This window comes from Lissotriton vulgaris, chromosome 2_1 (assembly GCF_964263255.1).
Source record: "Lissotriton vulgaris chromosome 2_1, aLisVul1.2, whole genome shotgun sequence".
Taxonomy (NCBI): Eukaryota; Metazoa; Chordata; class Amphibia; order Caudata; family Salamandridae; genus Lissotriton; species Lissotriton vulgaris.
This window is the reverse complement of record NC_141687.1, coordinates 504,990,672-505,007,990: the sequence shown is the minus strand read 5'-3', so window position 1 is coordinate 505,007,990 and position 17,319 is coordinate 504,990,672. Positions and strand designations below refer to the sequence as shown.

At 46.5% G+C, this 17,319-nt stretch overlaps 1 protein-coding gene across 1 annotated transcript in view; it reads left to right on the top strand.

The window, feature by feature from the left end:
• DNAH7 (dynein axonemal heavy chain 7) overlaps positions 1-17,319 on the top strand; it is a 1,812,153-nt gene that overhangs the window by 466,230 nt on the left and 1,328,604 nt on the right. The window lies entirely within an intron of this gene.

Sequence of the window (17,319 nt, the reverse complement as noted above, 5' to 3'; positions counted from 1 at the left end):
AGACCCCTCTACCTCCCCCAACCATATTTCACAGTCATGACAGATGCATCACTTCTGGAATGGGGTGGCCATCTGGCAGAGGTAGAGATCAGGAGACACTGGTCTCTGGCAGAGACAGGGACTCCACATAAATTTGTTAGAGCTCTGAACGATTCAATGGCATTGAATGCATTTATTCCCATGTGGTACTGCAACAAGCAGGGCGGGGTGGGTTTGTGGACCCTTTGTCGAGAGGCTCTACATCTTTGGACATGGCTGGAAAAGCAGGGCATAGTCCTGGTGTCTCAACACCTGGCATGTTCTCTGAACACCAGGGTGGGTGAACTAAGCCGTCTATGCCTAGCGGATCATGAATGGCATCTCCGGTCAGAGGTGGCGCTAGCTCTCTTTCAGCAGTGGGAAGAACCGTGATTAGATTTGTTTACCTCCGAACAAAACGCACAGTGTCGGCAGTACTGCGTGCTGGAGTTTCCAAGGCGGCTATCACTTGGCGACGCCTTTCGTCACAAGTGGTGCTCAGGCCTGCTGTATGCATTATCGCCCATACCTCTCCTGCCTAGGATTCTGAAGAAGATCAGGAGCGACCGGGCCCAAGTCTTCCCTGTGGCTCTGGGCACCGTGAAGAGAGTCAAACTATCCAGAGCTTCTGAGAATGTGCACCGATCCTCTGATCAGGCTGCCTCTTTCGGAGAATCTTCTGTCGCAGCAGGAGGGGAGGGTTCTCCACAGAACCTGTCAACTCTGCGCCTCAATGCGTGGAGATTGAATGGCGATAGTTGATTGCTTTTGACCCTCCTCCCGAAGTCTATAACAGTATTCTGGCGGCCTTCACTAAGACTGTATACGACTGACGTTCGCAGAAGTTTGTATTATACTGTACTGAAAGTTCATTGACCCTCCTTCTGCTTATCCTTCAACTGTCCTGTTATTTCTTTTAACCCTTGCCCAACAGGGCTCTGCTTTGGGAACTCTCAAGGGTTACCCCTCTACTCTGTCTCCTTTTTTTGCGGCTGCCAGACCAACCCTCGCTCTTCAAGTCTTGTACTGTACATAGATTTCTAAAAGGGCTGTCTCGCCTGTTTCCAATTATGCCCTTTGTTATGCCAGAGTGGGACCTTAATTTGGTCCTTCCCTATTTGAAGTGCTCTCCCTTTGAGCCTTTCCACAATTGTCCCCTCCAGCTCTTGACCATCAAAACAGCCTTCATGGTGGCAATTACATTGGCCCGGAGGATGAGTGAACTGCAGGCGTTATCTTGCTCGCCTCCTTATCTTATGTCCTTTCTGGAGAAGGTGGTGCGTTGCACCCGAGCATCCTTTTTACCAAAGGTTGTGACCCCTTTATATCTGGGTCAGTCCATCACGTTGCCAACCTTGTTTGTTCCATCGCATCTTTATAAGGAAGAGGAGCGTCTCCACCGGCTGGACCCAAAAAGAGCGTTGTCGTTATACCTTGACCGCACAAAAGAGTTCCGGTGGATGACAACCTCTTTGTGGGGTACATGTGGGTGAAGAAGGGAAGGGCAGTGATGAAAAGGACCATCTCTTGCTGGGTTGTTCTCTCCCATCAGGATCTGTTATGCCCTGGCAAAAAAGCATCCCCCTGAGAGGTTAAGGGCCCATTCCACCAGAGGAAAGGCTGCGACTACGGCCTTGGCTCTGGGTGTCCAAGTCCAAGACATCTGTCAGGCGTCAACGTGGGCATCATTGCACACGTTTTCAAAACACTACTGCCTGGATGGTCAGGTCAGCAGTGACGGGCTTTTTGCCTGCTCGGTCCTACAGGACTTCCTTGTTTAAGGTATTAGTCTGCACCCACAGCTGGGATGGTATGGGTTGGGTGTCTAATTCAAAGGTCAGGAATCTGCAGCTAGTAGTCTCTATCAGATGAACAAGTTACTTACCTTAGGTATCGCTTTATCTGGTAGAGACATTATCTAGCTGCAGATTCCTTGCAGCCCCACCCATGCCTCCCTAATTTGTGGGCTAATATTCTAGGTCTAGGGTTACTCACCTTTCAAGGCCCTAGTTTTGCACACAACTACGTCAGTTAGTTTGTGGCTCTGGGCTTCTGGTGTGGAACAGACGACGAGTACTGGCGTCCGAGTGTCTAGGTAGCGCCTATATGGGCACCGTGTCTCGTATCGGACGCTGCCAACGATGTCACGCAGAGCCGAATGGAACCACCCGATGCTGCGCTCGAGGGGTATTGCTCAGCAAAAGTTTCCAGACCCAACCTGATGCCTGGGAAATGCAAAGGACTTAAAAGGTAAGGAATTCATAGGTAAGGAATCTGCAGCTAGATAGAGGCTCTACCAGATAATGCGTCAACGAAGGTAAGTAACTTGTTAGTTAGCTTGTGGGTATAAAATATACAACCCCGAGAACCATACCAACAACAGTACGTTTTGTTCCTGAAAAAGCAGTTGTCACTATTACCTTTAGAAGGATTAAAAAAGTGTAAACCCCTTTCAGGCGACAAAGCGACCCCCAACTTCAGCACCACGAGCAACTTAACCACTTATTATTATTAAAATTTTTTATAGAGCGCGTAGTCACCCTGAGGTATCCCAGCGCTAAAGATCCCTACACCTGTGGGGTCGGGGGTGAAAAGAGGGGGGGGGACAGCTATTTTAAACAGAAGTGGTTAACAATTAAGGGAACAGGTGAGTTTTGAGTCGTTTTCTGAATCGCAGGTAGTTCGGTTCTTTCCTCGGGGGAGAGCGTTCCATAGGCGAGCTGTGTGGATCGAGAAACGTCTTCCACCCGTGCGGGCTTTCTTGAATCTAGGCAAGATGATGAGGGACTCCTTGTCCGATCGAAGGGATCTGGGGGCTTTATACGGTTGTATAAATTTCCTCAGAATGGGGGGGCCCTGATTCTGCAATAGCCTATGGGCCAGGCTTAAGGCTTTGAATATTACTCGTTCCCTCACAGGGAGCCAGTGAAGGAGCTTCAGAGCAGGTTTGGCTGAAGCTCTGGCAGGGGTGTGCGTGAGGATCCGGGCGGCAGCGTTTTGGATTTTCTGTAGTTTGTTTAGGGTTGCTTCGGGTGCGCCCAGGTATATAGCGTTGCTATAGTCTAGCCTGGACCAGGAGTTGGTGGTTGACGGTGTCGAAGGCCGCGCTCAGGTCGAGGAGGATCACTGCCACTGATCCTCCCTCGTCCAAGAGCGCTCTGGCCTCCTCCACTGCTGCCAGGAGGGCGATGTCGGTGCCCTGTCCTGGGCGGAAACCTGTCTGCGAGTTTTTTAGCAGATTATTGGATTCAAGAAACTGGGAGAGTTTCTTATTCACCAGTTTCTCGGCGACCTTGCTGGTCCCGGGGAGGAGGGATATTGGTCGGTAGTTGGCCAGTTCTGCTGGGTCCAAGGAGGGTTTTTTCAGCAGTGCCTTAACGACTGCCGCTTTCCAACTAGGGGGGACAACTCCCTGCTGAAAAGAGGCGTTAATCAGATGGGTGAGGGGGGGGATGATGATGGGAGCGACTTCCTTGAGGGTCCGTAGCGGTGCGGGGTCCCTGGGAGATCCGCTTTTGATGGATTTGAGCGTGTTCTCTACTTCTTCGTTGGTTATTTGTCCCCAGGAAGTTAGGCGAGGGGCGATCGAAGTGTCGGGGGGATCGTCAGTCTCACTCGAATTAGTCGAGGGGATGGAGGCAAGAATTTTTTGGATTTTTTCTTGGAAGAAGCTGGCTAGCTGATTACATTTTTCCTGGTCTGCCTTTGGATCTGGGGGGTTTCTAGGGGCGGGGTCGGGGACCTTAAGAAGTTCTTTCAGGATGGTATAGGTTTCTTTGCTTGAACAGGCAGCTTTTTCGATTCGTTCCTGAAAGAATCGACTTTTTGTGTTGTCGATCAAAGATTTGTAAGCTGATAAGGAGGTGGAGTAGGCGTCCTTATTAGCGTTGGATTTCTCCTTCCTCCATGACCGTTCAGCTCTTTTACAGTCCTGCCGTAGCGACTTGAGCTCTGGAGTATACCATGGGGCTGAGGGTATACGTTTGTTGTGTCTGAGGGTGCGGTTTTGGGGATAAGGGTGTCCAGAGAGGAAGTGATCCAGGAGCGAAACTGTTCATCGGCCGTTATGACGTCGGAGGAGAGCGCTGGGGTGGTATTGGAGAGGATGTCTGACCATTCTGATGGTACGAGTTTATGCCATCGTCTGTCAGTGACTTTGATTTTCGCAGGCTGGGTGGTAACAGTAGGGGCCTCCCATGAAATGGGGACTAAAAGGTGATCAGTCCATGGCAGAGGTGGGCTGGTGGTGATATTGGCATTAGTGAGGACGGGATCTAACAGGTGTCCCTTATCGTGGGTGGGCTCGTTATTGATCAACCTGATATTAAGTGACAGAAGGTCCGCTAATAGGTCAGAGGCAGACCGGTCAGTGGGATCTGTAAAGTGGAGGTTAAGGTCGCCCACGATGAGAAAGTTGGAAACGGAGGCGGCTAGTTGAGAAGCCGTTTCGGTGACTGCATTGAGAAATTTCCCAAGAGTACCTGGGGGCCGGTAGATCAGGAGTCCCGAGAGGGAGTGCGTCGTGGAGGATTGAAGGGAAAAGTGACAGCTTTCGGAGTCATCAATTTGGGTGTCACTGGTTCTGCAGGTGAGATGTTCCCGGTAGATTATGGCCAACCCGCCTCCCCTTCCTCTTGGTCTGTGGAGGGTTTGGATGAGGTAGCCTGGGGGAAGGGCGGAAACAGCGTCCGCATCGGTGCTGTCAGAAAGCCAGGTTTCTGTGAGAAATACTGCATCCAAGCCTTGGTCTTGGATCATCTCATTGATTTCGAGTGCATGCTTGGGGAGGGAACGACAGTTGAGAAGACCCAGCTGTAGTCTGGGATTGGCTGTGGTCTTAGTGGTTGGGTAGCAACGCGTGCAGCTTGTGAAGGGTTTACCTGCGTCATGGATGTAACGACAACCTAGGTTTTTTTCGGGTCGGAGATCCAGAAGCGTGTCTGCTGGGTACATCAGACGACTAGGGGGTGGATCTGGCAGAGTCCCTGAGCCTGGGTCCGTCCGGGCCCGGACGGGCCCAGACGGGCTTGCCTTTGGCGCGCCTTCGGTGCGCTGACGGCGCGCCCGCTGCGCCCGTCCGCTGCGCGTACGTGAGATGCACATGTTTAAGAAGGCAAAGAGGGCGTGGCCTCGAGCGAGTGGGCGTGGCCACAGGACCGGCTCACTGGCTGTTGGCGGCGAATCTGGGCGTTCCCGCTGCAGCGATTAGCTCTGCTGCGTGGGGCAAAGAGAGGCGATCAGCCCAACAAAGGCACGATCGAGTGAAGGAAGGGGGGGGGGCAGTGACACAGTATACACCACACAAGTTTTTAAAATCAACAAGTTACAAAGTTACCGCTCCATCATCAGCCGCGGTAGTGCTGTGCTGATGACGGAGCAGTTCTGTCATGGCCCGCCCGACGCGCCTGCATGGATTCCACGCCTGCGCTGGGTGTTCCATTGAGCAGGCGCGGCCATGACGGAACCGCTCCGTCATGAGCACAGCTCAACCGAGGCTGGTGACAGAGCCGTTCTGTCACCAGCATGGGTGCGCCGTGCGGCCCCCCCGCCCCCTTAGCGCTGCGGCGGAATAGCCGCTGCAGCGAAGGTGTTAACTGAAAAATAAAATATAATCAAAATAAAGCAGCACTACCCTTTCAATCTAAACTGTCCCTGGAGTGAACTCTTCCTCAACCCGCAAATGAAAGCCCAGCAAGCTACTTACCAAGGGGTCAAGAGAAAGGCTGGAACTTACCCCAGAGAGTTCAGGGCTTTCCTTAAGCTTCACAGGTAAATCATTTCTGGATCTCCTAATGTAATGATTGTCTGCAAAGGCAGACGAAAGAAATTCAAAGTATGGTGGGTCTCCTCCCTCTTTATTGCCTGATTAATAGGAGAGGCAATGAAGGCAGGTGATGGGTAGGGCTTCTTTGACGGGGTTTTGTCTAGGTCCTCATATTGTAAGTATTGGTACGAGAAGTGGGTTGAGTAAGTAATGTCCATTAATTTGACTGCCACACATGATGTGAAGGGAATCCTCGAACTGAGCTTTGCATTTTTCAAGATTTTTATTTAATTCAGACATCTTTTAAACAACAGACACTTGTCATCTAGTTCTCTTACGCCTAACAAGGATTTTTCTGTGAGAAGTTTACCCTTTCTCCATGGTATCCTTCACTCACTGTTGCCTTTTTCCCTGACTCCCTATGGGCCTGTGTCTAGGTAGGTGGGCCAGGGGAATGTTTATATTCCATTTTTACATTTATCTCAATTTTCGTCTCTAGGTTATGTATGATCGGTTGCCTCTTAGGCCTAAAACGTTATTGTTTTGTTTTAGACATGCAAACAATGTGTCCTTAAGTAAATATTTGTGGTTGATCTACTTATAGAATACTATGTTGTTTTCATCTGAAATATGTGTATAAAGATGGAAGAATGCGCCAGTCCAGTGGTTATGAACCTGTGGTCCGCATACCTCTGGAGGTCCTCAACTCCTGTTCTGCATCTGTGGCTGTTTTTTTCTTTTTTTTTTACTGAAAGACTTATTCCACAAATATGGCAATTATGCAAAAATATAATAAAGAAAGAAATGCATAAAAAATAGAAATGAAGTAAACAAATGGGATTTCTAAAGTCTTGTGCATTGAGAGATAGCTCAAATGATATGGTGGATAATAAATATATTCCTATTCTTACCCATCTTTGATACCTTCCCCTTCATCGTTTTTATAGCAAGTTAGCAAAGTGCAAACATGAGTAATCATAGGTTTCCAAATTTGTTTTAAATGCTTATGCTCGCCATTGTGTTAGATGATAGCTATATCCATCCCATCTATAGTTGTAAACTGATATCACTGTTTACACCCCTGATGGATTGTTTCTATATAACCATAACCTGGAAATCTGTATTCTTGCTAACAGTATAGAAGTGAAAACTATGCCTATATATTGTCACGCTATCAATAAAGATGCACCCAGTAATATCATTATAGCAGTGAAGGGTGAGGCAAGTATCAATCAGTTCAATGAATTCTTGGAACATTTGTGTCACCTATGGGCCTACAGTGGCTAAAACATCATCACTCTGTTTGACAACCCCACTTGTAAAGCCTTTTAAGGGTATAGTATATGTCCTGAAGAAGTTTATAATGACAGATATGAGGATGGATTATCCCATATGCAACTATAGCGTGTAAATTTAGATATGCCACATTTTCTGTGAAAAAGTGATGAGATTTGTCTAATTACTGAAAGTGTTTAAATCATTGTCTCTTAAAATAGATTTGATCACAAAAATGCTAGCCGTTGATAAGTCTGAGTATAAATCCCAAAGAGGTCATGGAACTTTTGAAATTCCTATAATGTGTGCTAGCCTTGAAGCAAAGACTGCCCAGTAATAACATTTAAGAGATGGGATTGCCCAGTCACCTTTTAAGAGTGGAAGCTGTGTGATTGTCCTTCAAGACTTCTTCTGTTAGCATATAAAACGGGACCATGAAGATTCAACTCTTCATAAAAATGAAGATGGGGCCAAAAGAGCCAAGGTACAAATCTTTGATAGTATTATCATTATGATACCTTCATACATACCCTGAATCCCTAGTGGAGTTTATTCTATTTCATCAAACGTGAAGTATTATATCTCATGCTTCATAGTTGAAACATCTTATCAAGCTGTAACAAGATTTTGAGTCCTGAGATTAGGAACTGGGGTAACATAATGAGGGTCTTTAATAGACAATTCTTGATTAGTGTCTTTTACGAGATACCCAGAATTGATTGCGCAACACTTGAATGTTAGTGTAATTTAAGATATATCCAGAAATAGTGCAGAACTGTATATCTTCATCATCTTTAAAAGCTTGAAGGGTGGAGGCAGGATGAGAATAAATATTGTGATTTCTTCTGCAAGCTTCTGTCTCAAACTGTTTTTATTAGTGAAGGGTTATTAGGTGATGAATCTAGGTGTTTTAAATAGGGTTCCAAGTATAATGACAAAGGTTGTGATAAAGGCCACCTTTGCTAAGAGGCTCTCTGAACCGGAAAGCTTTGCAACATTACACCTCTAGTAACAACCTTAGCTTTTACACTCTTATAGGATGCTGTGATTCTATTAATTGCTAAAGGCCAAACTAAAATTGCTCAAGGCCTGACAGAGAATTGTCCAAGATACTCTGTCAAAAACCCTTAAAGCAGCAAGCCAGACAATTAGAGTAGCCGTGCCATTAGTAGCACAAATGTTGATTACTGATGTAGACACATTAGTAAGTTGTGTTGTATCTTTTAGAAGCACAGAGCCTCGTTACATAATATTCACCCACTTGCCAAACCATGATGAGAATCAAACCAAGAGAATCTCAGAATAAATTTAGAGTCAAAATTGACAAGTGAAATGGAACTGGAAGAGACACAGTTAAGAGGAGCCTTATCTGGCTTAAACAGTACAGATATGTTAGTTTATTTCCTGAAATGAGTGACCCTGTGTACATTACAATCAAATGAATTAAGAAAGAAACAAAAACAAAAAGAGGAGCAACGACTGAAAGAAAGATCTTGTAAAATTCTGCATGTATTGCTTTTGGTTCTGTTGTCTTTCATGAAGGAAGCATTTTTATTGTCCTCTCTAATCCTTGAATCTTAATTCGCATGTTTAAGAGATGGCACACTAATGATGTTTACCATGGCTTCTTTAATATCAGGAGTGATTTGAGGTATCTCATTCTGCTGGATATACTGCTCTAATGCTATACAGTATTTATGGAAAATTGAAATAATGATTATTTTTCCTGTACGATATTCCCCTGCAGATCCCATATAGCTATGATATGAGTGATTCTATTCAGATTGCCCTTTTAATTTTAAAACCAGAATCTTTCTAATATTTTTATTGTTCTCAAAATATTTTATTCGGCTTTGGCTAACCCTGTGTGCCAACCAATTCCATAGTTGTTTTTTAAAAAGATGTTTATCATGGTGAAATTATCCATGAGTCGTTCTTGGATTGTTTGCTCAACATGGTTATATAAACGACCCACAAATTCACGTTGCTTCTTTGTTTGTGCTGTCTTCAGCTGATCTTGAGTGGATCTATCCTTTTTATCGCAGATGATTATAATGAACAGTGTTGCCCCCTTTATGAAGGTTTTAAGACTGTCCCATACTATGGCAGGCGATGCAGAGGCTTTGTTAATTAGAATCTAACCTGAAATCATTTAAGCTAAGAGAGATTAATAACTAGGATCAAACATGTCTATCAAATTTCCAGCGTTGATGCCTATGGGGGGCAACCGAATCAGCCTTTCAGACACTTGTCATCATTAAGGGGTTGTGATCGGATTTCACATCTGGATGTCCCTGAATGAGTATATATACGGCGAGAGGTTTTGTGGCACCAAGAAAATGTCTATACTGGAGCATATTTTATATACAGCACAATAGGAAATGAATCCAAAATGCTTATTGTATAAGTGCTGGCAGGCATCTATTAGATCTAACGAAAACGTAATTTACAGAAGAGCAATGGAAGGCTGTTGCATGCGAGGGCTGGAGGTCAAATCAGAGATACCATAAGAGCCCTAGCTTGGTTCAGTGGCGAGATTTATATCCCCACATAAGGTGAATGGGCCTTTGTCAGGCATAACGTTTGAGTAGTAGTTGTTTGAACATGGCAGGACTACCCATATTTGGGGCATTTATATTACAAATGTAACTCCCAGTGAATCTTTTGATGATGAGCCAGCGCCTCTTGTTTTCTGATGGATACTTCTGCCTTTGTATTCCTCACCTTTTGAATACCCCCTGCGCCAGCATTCCGAGGGAAAATTCTTTCCTAGCTCTCCCATGTTGACGAGGACGTCACAATGGACAGGCTGCGCTCACGGCACCGTATGATGTCACCAGCGCCACAAAAGGGCCTCCTCGGTGTCCTGACGTCAGTTCCCTTTTTTTCGCTCCTTTGTCGCTTAACGGTTTTTTCTAGGGCTCTCCATTTTCATTGAGGAAAACTTTGTATCTCTTAATTGTTTCAGATGGCTACTTATAGGAAGACCAGATTTAAACCCTGCAGAGAGTGTGGTAGGCATTTGTCGATTACGGACCCGCATGATGACTGCCTTTGGTGCTTATCTTTGGACCACGACATTGAGGAATGCCGAAGCTGCAGGAAAATGAATCCGAAGGCGATTAAGGAGTGTGAGGCCAAGTTGTTTATGGCCAAAGCCAAGAAGGAGAAGAGCGGTAGGAAAAGGGCAAAGTCTTCGTCTTCTCACACTTTAAAGTCGAAGAAGCACAAGAAGTCCAAGAGAAGACATACCTCTTGTCATCGTTCTTCGAAGGCCAAGGTTTCAAGATCGAGGTCGCCAACTCCGGCTGAACAATCTCGGAGGAAGAACTTTATTTCTCCATCTCCTTCTCCTCAGGTCATGCTAGTACCATCTCCGGCTGCAGTGTCGCCGGCTTCAGATGCTTCTTCGCAACATGAAGATTCACAGGCTCCAGCGACGTCACCGGCGCCTGGTGAGTCCTCTCCAGTCCGTGTGACATCACCTGTGCGGGCGCTGTCCGCAGGTTCCAGATCGACCTCAGGCGACTCCCCTTCAGGATGGTACGATCCTTACCCTCCTATTCTTGCTTCTAGGGCTGATTCTTTGTATTTTCTTAATGCAATGTTTGGCATGTTTGCCAGAGCCTCGACTCCATCCAGCATGCCTTCAGGCCTGTGGGTCCTTTGGCTTTTAACCTGGGTGTTCCTCAGTTCTATCCCCAGGCTCCTTTCATGCCATTCTTGCTGTCGACTCCGGCTTGGCATTTCCCGGCACCGAGATCCTCCACTCCAGCTACCCGGACTCCTTCAGCTGCTGAGTCGGCTCCACCTCTAGTTCGATCGACGTTGAGGTTCGAAGCTGAGGCTCCTCCATCGACGCCGTTGATGTCGCCGCATGTGGCTCCACCGACGCCGTTGCCTAAACAATGCTTCAGGAGAGAGGCACAGAGACTACTCGAGGAGGAGGAATATTTACAGAATCAAGAGGAAGGAGATATAATAGACTCTATGGATGAGGTTTAAGGCCTTCATGAGGCTAGTGGCCTCGATACTTCCCCTGAGTATAACCTGCCATCTGCAAGTGGAGGTGTTGTACAGGACATTGCACCATACCATGTGGTTATTAGGAAGGCTGCTGATTTATTGGGCCTTAAACTTCCCTCGGCGGAGATAAAGTCCAACATACTGACAGAAGTTTTAAATACTTCATCATCAACTTCTGAGCTGTTGCTTCCTTTTACATATGCTTTGACAGATCCAATTCTGGGGTATGGCAGAAGCCTTAATCTGCTCCGGCTGTATCTCATTCCATCTCGAGAAGGTACAGACCTGCCCCTGGTGATCTGGCTTTTTTGTCATCACATCCGACGCCGGAGAGTTAAGTCGTCCAGGCTTCTTGTTCAAAGCAGTCTTCTGGTGCTTTCCCTACCATTTTGGGTGATGGGGATTCGAAGAAGATTGAGCAAGCTGAGAAGAAGGTGTTCTCTTCTGCAAGTATGGCTCTAAAGTCTACTAATTCAACTTGTCTTCTTGGAAGATACATTCATTCATTGATGGACCCTGTTGTACAATTGGCTCCGAAGTTGCCTGAGGAGGATTGTGCCAACTTCTTGGAAGTCCTTTCAGATTCACAGGCTGCAGCACGTCAAGTGATTCAGTCAGGCATGGATACTGCTGACTCCGTTGCTCCTGTGATGGGGTCTTCTGTGGCTACAAGGAGACAGGCATGGTTTATGTCTTCAGGTTTTTCGACTGATGTTCAGGCGACTTTGCTGGATCTGCCCTTTGATGGGCCAAAGCTTTAAGGTTCAAAGGCAGACTCAGCCTTGGAACGTTTTAAAGACAGCAGGGCTACTGCAAGATCTCTAGGCCTCCAGGTGCAGTCCAGAGGTTATGGTTACAAAAGATATAGTGGCTTTGGGAGATCTCTTTCCTTTTGTTGCCGCCAGCAATCTCAGCAGAGACAACCACACCAGAATCTCTTCTACAAATCATACAGAGGGAAAAATAAAAGGAGCCTCAGGGGAGCAAATCATCAGCAATCTTCCTCTTCTTCCTCTACCTCCCCACCTGTCACCGTTGGTTCAACAGGGAAGCAGTTCCAGATTCCCCATCTTAGAACATGTTGGTCCGGTTGGAGGTTGGGTGTCCCACTTTCTACAAGATTGGAGACTGATCACGTCCGATCGTTGGGTCTTGAATCTTGTGGGTACGCCCTTCCCTTTTTGGAGTTTCCTCCTCCTTACCCTCCTCGCCAGTGTGGGTGTTCAGAGGACCACTTACTGCATTTACAGCAGGAGGTTCTTACATTGCTTCAAAAAGGTGAAATAGCGGTAGTTCCAGAGCAGGAAAGGTGTCAGGGTTGCTACTCCCGGTATTTCCTGATGCCCAAAAGGACGGTCGTTTGAGACCAATGTTGGACCTCAGGATTTTGAACCTTTACCTTAAGTTCAAAATGTTGACCTTGGTTTAGGTTCTTCTTGCGTTGCAACAGGAGGACTGGATGGTGTCCATCAATCTGCAGGATGCGTATTTTCATCTTCCTATCCTGAAGTCGCATCGGAAGTATCTCCGGTTCACGGTGGGGTCGCAACATTACCAGTTTGCGGTTCTTACGTTTAGTATTACTTCCGCTCCTCTAGTCTTGACAACGGTGATGGCAGTGGTAGCGGCTCATCTCAGAAGGTCAGGGGTCCCTGTTTTTCCCTACCTGGATGACTTACTGCTAAAAGCACAGTCACCAGAGTTGGTTTCTCGCCACTTGCAGGTAACAGCTCATCTGTTGTTCAAATTGGGTTTCTCGATAAATGTACCCAAATCGCACCCGGTGCCTTCTCAGCGCAGCCTGTTCATAGGGGCAATACTGGACACTACTGTGTGTTGAGCATTCCCGCCTCCACAGTGGATTCTTGACATACAGGAAGTGATTCTTTTATTTCACGATGGAGCTGTTGTTCCAGTCCTGAAGGTTCTACGCCTGCTCGGTCTGTTCGCCTCCTGCATTCTGTTGGTCAACCATGCACGCTGGCATATGAGGAGCCTCTGCAGGCAGTGGTATCAGCACAACAGAGATCTCGGGGAGAAGATTAGAATTTCCAGAGAAGCGCAGCGGAGCTGACTTGGTGGAGTGTGCAGGGCAACGTGTTGCAAGGAAAGCCCTTTTAGCCTCCTCCACCGGTGGCCACAGTGATCAAGGATGCCTCCACTCTAGGGTGGGTTGCTCATCTGGGGGATCTGGAAGTCAAAGGTCTTTGGTCTCCAGAGGAAAGGTTGCTTCATATCAACCTGTTGGAATTGCGGGCGATACGTTTGGCACCAAAGGCTTTCCTTCCTTCCCGTCGCTGTCAGTTGTTTCAGATCCTAACGGACAACACTACCGCAATGTGGTACACACAACAAACAGGAAGGTGTAGGGTTGTATCGTCTCTGCGACTCTGGTCATGGGCTCAGAGCCAACGGATTTGTGTGTTTGCAAATCATCTGGCCGGTGTGCTAAATGTTCATGCGGACAGTCTCAGTCGGCGTTACTCAGTGGCGGCTTCATCCAGAGGTGGTCCATCACATCTTTCAGATGAGGGGGTCTCCTCGGTTGGACCTATTTGCCACTCAGGAGAATGCACACTGCCCGTTGTTCTGCAGTCTCCTGTATCCGATGCAGGGAGCGTTGGGGGACGTGTTTCAGATAGATTGGAGCTCTCAACTCCTTTACACGTTTCTTCCCATCCTCTTGATTCCTCAGGTTCTGAGGAAGATTTGCCAAGATCAGGCCCAAGTTATATTGATCGCCCCGGATTGGCCAAAAAGGGTTTGGTACACATATCTTCTTCACCTATCATCGCACCCTCCCCTCATACTCCCTCTCAGGGCAGACCTCCTCTCACAGTCGCAGGGGCAGGTTCTACACCACCCACCTCCAGAGTTTGCACCTTCATGCTTGGAGATTGAATGGGGCAACCTGAGTTCTTTCTCTCTCCTGCCAGATATAGTAGATGTTATTTTATCATCCAGGCGACACTCCACTAAATCTGTTTGCTCTTCGCGATGGTCTATATTTGTTAAGTGGTGCGGAGAGAGAGAGACATTCACCCTCTTAAGGCCCGTTTGTCTAAAATTTTGAAGTTTTCTCTTTCTTTGGCACAGCAAGTTTGTGCTGTGGCTACTGTCAAAGGTTATTTATCAGCTTTGTCTGCCTTTATATGTTTGCAGGACCAGCCGTCTTTATTTAATTACCCCATTGTCTTGAGGTTCATTAAGGGCCTTACAAATAAGTTTCCTCCCACTCCTTTCATTATGCCTCAGTGGGATGTGAATTTAGTCTTTACTTTTTTAATGGGTTCTCTGTTTGAGCTTCTTCATTCTTGCCCGTTGAGGCTTCTTTAATTTAAAACAGTTTTCTTAATTGCCATTACCTCGGCTAGGAGGGTAAGTGAGCTTCAGGCTCTTAGCTCCAAACCTCTTTTCCTAACCATTCATGCGGATAAGTTGGTTCTAAGGACCAGGGCTGATTTCCTTCCCAAGGTGGTTAACCCTTTTCATATAGGACAATCTATTACTTTACCCACTTTCTATCCTCCCCCTCACCCTTCCAATGCTGCATCGTTTGGACCCTAAAAATGCTTTTATTTGGATCGGACTAGTGATCTGAGGCTGGACGATTTATGTTGGAAAGATGAAAGGCAAGTCAGTGCACAAGAGGGCCCATTCCAGGTGGATTATCTTGTGCATCAAGATTTGCTACTCACTGGCCAAGAAGGACCCTCCAGAAGATATCAGAGCTCATTCCACCAGAGCTAAGTCTACTTCTCCTGCTTTGGCTAGAGATGTTCCTATTCTTGATATATGTAAAGCAGCAACTTGGGCCTCCCTCCACAACTTTGCAGAGCATTACTGCTTGGACTCTGAGGTTAGGAGGGATGGCCATTTTGCTTGCTCTGTTTTACAGGATTTTATGGTTTAGTCCAGTGGAAACCCTCCTCCGGAAGAGGTACGGCTTTGGGAATTTATTCAAAAGGTGAGAAATCCACAGGCAGAAGTATCCATCAATATCTGCCTGTGGATTCCTCAAGCTACCACCCGCCTCCCTGTTGTCCACCTGCTTCTACCCAATTTTTTTTAATTTTAATTATGCTGATATCTTAATAATGAGAAATGCTTTTGTTTTGATATTTCTCTTTACTCTTATTGATTATGCAATGGTGATTTTACATGTATGCTTACTATTATTATTATTTTGGCATTTGTAGAGAGCACTGCAACCCTGCGGGCATCCTGGTGCTGAAAAGATAGCAAGGAACCAAGGAAAAAGCTGTTACGAATGTAACGGGCAATGTACAGAAGAAGAGCACTGTTGCTAAGAGGCAGGATTTTCAAACTTTTTGAAAGAGCCTGGTATTAACTCTTTTTCAGAACAATGCCAGATTCTGAATACTCCTGATTTCAAGGGGAAGAAGATTACAGAGGTGGGCAGCTGCCACACTAAAAGCTCTCCCTCCCAGGGTAACCTTCTTTGTCCTGGGGATTCTGGCCAGACTGGCAGAAGAGGAGAGGAGAGTATGTGTAGGTTCATACCATTGGAACCTATTTTGAATCAGCTTTGGGTCTTGCCCATGAAGTGCCCTCAACACTATACATGGGGATTTGAACAGGATCCTCTGGGCTACTGGCAGCCAGTGTAGCTCTGACAGTGCTTGTGTTGTCGAGGACCGGCGTGCTCAGCCGAGAGCCAATTTAGCTGCTGCTGCCTGGATACTCTGGAGCCTGGCAATCAAGTATTCCGGGGATTCCAGAAGCAGGGCGTTACAGTAATCCAGGCGGTCCAGTATAATACTTCTGATTACCGTAGTGTGTGCCTGTGCCGGTAGCAATGGCAGCACTTTCCGGAGGCCTCGGATGAGAGTGTAACAGCCCCCCCCCAGTTTATTGACATGATTTGATATGCTATGTATATATTTGAAAATGTGTTGGTCCACCCATTTGCCTCGGTGGCATGGAAAAAATGGGTGGAACTGATGTCAGGACACCGACTAGGGCCTTTTGTGGCTCCGATGATGTCATACTGTGCCTCAAGCGGAACCCGTCAATTGTGACGTCCTCGTCGACGTGGGAGAGCTAGGAAAGAATTTTCACTCGGAATGCTGGTGCAGGAGGTATTCAAAAGGGAAGGAATCCACAGGCAGATATTGTATCAACCAGAAAAAGCGTTACCGAAGGTAAGTAACTTGTTCATAAGGTTTGTTGCTCTGGACTTGCCAACTGGGTCTCTTAACCGGAAGGCCAAAATGAGACTAAACCATGATTGTTCAAGTTTTCCCTCATCATGTTTTGATAGATGCTTCTCTTAAAGGTACAAAATCTTGGATGCCAGGTAAATATACCCCTCTCATACCATGCAAAGCTATTGAATAGGGAAAATGCCTTTCACATCCCACGTAAGATGTTTTATGTCATATGATGTTATGTGTGTGCTCTGATTTATCTTGCAGCCTGCAAGGACATCATAGCTAATGCTACATCTGGAGTGCATTTTCGTTTTTCATGTGCAACCCAGAAATCCCCAGTCCATCCCATCCCACCCCACCCTCCCTCAATCTCACCAACCTGTGGGGACATCGTACTGCCCCAGCCCCCACAACAACGAGTTCTCTGATGAATCAGAGAAAACGTCCCATTCCTGATGTCCCACTCCCTCAATGATAGGTGGTGAAAAGGAGGGCTTTGGGGAATCCTAATTAAATCAATAGTGGGAACCTGACTCTTAATAAGAAAGGTAATAAGGTAGAACAAGTCTGGCAGTGCTGGGACTATGCGGTAATTAGAGCTGATCATTGTCATTCATTCAGTCATTATCATGTAGGCCGTTCCTAGTCCACAATTTTAAAATGATTGTGGCCCACTCCTCAGAGATACGCATGTGAGAAAACCTCTTATGATTATCACTTGGGCTGGTTCTTGAAGGAAGACCTGAACTCCTGCACCTTGGAATCCAAGGATCAGTTGTAACTCCAAGTTGACATTTAACTGTTCGTTGATTCCCCTATGAATATACTTTGATCTTTGATATGGAAAGCGATGTGCCTATGGTTCCTGACAATTTACGTCCCACTTTTGTAAATTGGGATTGTACATTTTTCTTGGAGTAATGGTTATATCTAAGCCTTCAATGACATCGTTTGTGTGTAATATGGTTGCCTCAGCAGAAGGGGTGACATGATGTACCGTATGATCCCAGCCCATTTCAACAATGTTGCCATCTTCTTCGTTATCTCTCCCCCATATAATCA